This window comes from Tupaia chinensis, unplaced genomic scaffold (assembly GCF_000334495.1).
Source record: "Tupaia chinensis unplaced genomic scaffold, TupChi_1.0 Scaffold000146_1, whole genome shotgun sequence".
Lineage (NCBI taxonomy): Eukaryota > Metazoa > Chordata > Mammalia > Scandentia > Tupaiidae > Tupaia > Tupaia belangeri.
Window position 1 is genome coordinate 6,961,326 of NW_006159616.1, and position 4,157 is coordinate 6,965,482.

The following is a 4,157-nucleotide window of genomic DNA, read 5'->3' on the forward strand; positions in this document are numbered from 1 at the left end:
TTCCCCTCCGTTCTTCTCTCAGGATCTTGGGCACACACGCACACGCGCCCGGCGTGAATTTTAAGTCACCGGGTCCGGGACATGAACCGCGGTCGACTACGTGGGAGTCCAGCGACATAGCCATTACGCTAACTGCTGGTCCCCCACATTTCTTTTTCCAGCATGATTACCATGCATATCAGTCAAAACAAAGACATTACTATACTCAGCAGCAGCAGCGAATAGCTCTTTATCGAACATGTTTTCAGCCTACAGTGTTTGTAACCTGTAGCAGATTTATTGGGACATCACCCCGTTACAGTTGAGGGGTGCCATGCTTGCACATCAGTGTACACGTGAATGCTCGCCTGTTCCCGGGCCATGCAGTGGGTGTGGACTCCCCGGTACATAAACCCAGGCATGCGAGGAACACCACTTTATTTTCCACAATCAAATGTAGTTCATGTTTCAAGCTCCTTCTTCCCCGGTGGTGGAAATCTAAACCAGCCAATTATCAACATCAGTCACTTTGGGTTCATTTCAGTCTGTGGGACTTGTTTGTCTCGAGCAGATCAGGGTGAGTTCCGTCAATTTAGGGTTTGTTCTCCTTGCCCCCGTCCCTTCCTCCTTTCCCAGCTCAGTTCCAGCTCATGACTTAATACAGCATCACAGTCTTGCTGATGGGAGCTGGGGCCACGTGGCACCAGTAGAACCAGAGGCAGACGTGGTGTCCGTGCTGTGTAACCCACCCTTTGAGAATCTGTGTCCTCCCCAGTCCTCCGCTGTGGGGTCTCAGCTGCCTTAGCCCAGTGTCCCTTCGTCATGATCCCATGGTACCACCGCACACCTTCCTGGGGCGTTTCCACTGCTCTACACCCTGCGCCCCATCTGAGATGAGCCAAGGCCCACTGGCTGTCTTTATTCTTTATTATGATACATAAAATATTGCTGTCTGGCATCTGACGGAAACTTAGACGGGGTAAACTTCAACAGCTTCTGATGTTCTCCCCATTTTGCAGATGAGGAAACAGGCCCAAAGAGATGATGCCAAGGTCATGCAGCTAGTAAACAGGGACTTGAATAGAAGCAGTCTGCATTATAACCACACGGCCATTCTGCCTGCATGGGTAACCCACCCTTTCCAGTTTCATCCTCATGGTCTTACTGGATGTTCCCAGACACCTCATAAAGACAAGGAACGAGGCGAAGATTACAGGAAGAAAACTGAAGCCCAGAGGGAAGAGGCAACTGGGCCTCGGTGACCCAGCTAGGGAACACTGGGACACGCTCTAGACACTGTGCTCCATGGAGAAGGGCCCGACCTTGCCCGATGACTCCCGACACCAGCAGACCCGGTCTCCCCGCGCACACACACGTGCATGTCCAAACACGTGCACGCACAGAGCAGAGCCGGCCTGACCTCCTCCCGTGGCTTCATCCCAGCACACAAAAATCATTACCCGGTGCTCGCGCTTGGCCTCCCTCTCCGGGCAGCAGCACAGGACTGCCGGCGGGGAAAGTGGAACCACAAAGCTGTGATTAATTCGCCACCTCAATTACCAGGGATAATTTGGGAAGGGCATGTCCGTTCCTGGAGCCAAGAAGAGCAACTTCAAAGGTGATTCCCAAGTGCACCAAAGTGAAGTCTGGCCATTAACCAGGAACCAGCTCCTGTGTGGGGAGAGGAGAGGCTGTGGGAGACAGCAGAGTGAGCTAGGAGACTGTGAGTTCAAGTCCCGGCTCCGCCCTGGGGGCCTTGGAGACATCACTGCTCAGCCATGGCACATCAGGGACGGCCCTCTGGCATTAGCCTCTTTTAACAATAATAGCAATAACTTCTAATATGAGGGCACCTCAAAAGCTTTGTGGAAATGGTATTAAAGTACAAATTTATGTTAGCACAAAAGAATCTATAATCCATACATGGTTTTTTGGTTTTGTTTTTGTTTTTAGTACTTTTGCCGTAGGGCACCCGGGCTCACTAGAGAAAGCAACAGAGAGAGGAAAAGTGAGAAGTCATTTCTCTGGGAGATGGCCACACCGCAATCCTTTCTCCTGGGATGCTGGGCATGCACCCACATGTGCCTGGTGTGAGTTTCAAGCTGCTCGGTCGGGGACTTGAACTGCGGTCAGCCATGTGGGAGTCCAGTGCCTCAACCAACACATTACTTGCTGGCCCCCCATACATAGTTTTTACGTATCCCTCTTATACTTAGCAAGTCTGGTTTCTCTGGGCCAGGGATCACATCTGTCTTGCCCATTCTAGATCCCTAACATGAGGCCTGGCACACAGGTACTCTATAAATAACTGTGGAGTGCTGAACGGTCACCCCTTTTATCAACACAAACTCTTACAAACCTCTCATTTTATTTCATGAAGCTGGAATTAGTGTCCCCATCTTCTAGATGAGGCTGGGAAAAGTACATGCTGGTGACAGTCGCTTCTGTGCTAGCTCTCTCCGGCTTTATCCTGTCTGGCCTTTGTTTGCTCCTCTCCCTCATCCCTGTATCACTGAAGCCCTCTCCCCCCAACTCGAGCCCACACACATACACACCTAGAAGTCGTGGTGGCCCTGGGTTCACACATGCCCATGGCTCAGGCAGAGCAAAGCTGTTGCATGACACGCCACACAAAGAGAACATGACGATGACTGGAAGGGCGCTACCACCAACTCCCCAGATCCATGCCTCCTTCCTAACAGGATCCTCAATTTGCCAACTTGGTGCTTTGGGAATTGACTCATCCTTAGTGTCAGGGAATTTGTCAGCTGGCTTGACAGACTGGCAGATAACCCATCCTCTGGCCATAGTCCTTGATTGGGAAATGGACAGATGATCCAAGACAAGCCTATTGGGGCCAATAAGTCCCCCTTCCAGAACTTTTTTGAGCTGCCATTTTCTACTGTATTCTCATCTAGAAACATAGAGTCTCGGCAGCTTCTTGACACCTTCTTAGGCACAGAAGAAGAGAGTCTGACAATGGAACTGATATTGAAGCTACAGAAATGAATGTACATGAGCTGCTGGATCAAGCTGTACCTGAAAGTCAATCTATCTCTGGCTCTTCAGTACTGTCAGCACAACAACTGTTTTTATAGAGGTCTCATGACCCCTCTTGTCGTTAGAGTAGATTGTAGGAAAGTTGGGGACAAGGGCCTCATCCTCCAGCTCCATCTGTACTGCCACTTCTGTCCACATGGCTAACTAACGACTTCAAAGTTATACTCCCAAATGCAAATCTGGAGTGAAGCCATGGAGGCATTGAGGGTGGAGCCGAAGCCCCTGCAGCAGAGGACACTGGGAGAGGCCAGCCAGTCTCCTCATATTTCTTCCATAAACAAGTTCCTGGATTTTGGCCAGCCCTGATAGAAAGGCAGATACTCCATGCACCACAGTGGCACTTGGCTGGCCTGACTCCCCACCCTGTCTTTCTGACTTTGGCATTTTTGTCCCCAAACCAATTCTACCTATTGAGCACATTTTAGTTTGTGAAATGACTTGTTTATTTAGCAGGCTCCTAAAACCTCTAAACTCCCCCCTAATCAATAGAAGTTAGAGCCAGAATGGAAGAGGAGCGTGGTGAGCGAGGTCACTGGGGTTTGGGAGCCTGGGTTCAATCCTGCCTCTGCTGCTCCTGGGTTGTGTGATTTGGGGCAGAATCGCTTAACCTCTCTGTACTCAGAAGAATAATGGCACACCAATGACATCCATGTCCTAATCCCTGGAACCTGGGAACACAGCAAAAGGAACTTCGCAGTCACGATTAAAGGTCAGGATGTGACGTGCAGACTATCCTGGGTCACCCAACGAGGCTCCATCTAATCGCGCGAAGGCTTAACGGCAGAGAACTTTTCCTGGCTGCGGTTGGAGGGAGGCATGACGAGGACAAGAGTCAGGGAGAGGATGGGATCATAGTGTAATGACTATGTCGCTGAACTCCCATGTAAATGACTGCGGTTCGAGTCCCAGACCCAGTGGCTTATACTCACACTGGGCGCATGTGCGTGCGTGCCCAAGATCCCGAGAGGAGAAAGGAGGAGAAGGGATTGCTGTGTGGCCCCTCTGGGGGTGATTTCTTGCTTTCTGTCTCTCTGTCTCTCTCTGTCTCTCTGGCGAGCGTATGTACCCTAAAAAAAAAAAAAAAAAAAAAAAACGTGGGGGAGCGGAAACAGTCGCGC

At 50.5% G+C, this 4,157-nt stretch overlaps 1 long non-coding RNA gene across 1 annotated transcript in view; it reads right to left on the bottom strand.

Annotated features, from left to right (window-relative positions):
* Positions 1-296: 296 nt before the first annotated feature.
* LOC106734563 (uncharacterized) overlaps positions 297-4,157 on the bottom strand; it is a 6,742-nt gene continuing 2,881 nt past the window's right edge. Inside the window, exon 3 of the long non-coding RNA XR_001370127.2 lies at positions 297-1,650. This is a non-coding gene — a long non-coding RNA (uncharacterized LOC106734563). The remainder of the gene's footprint in view (positions 1,651-4,157) is intronic.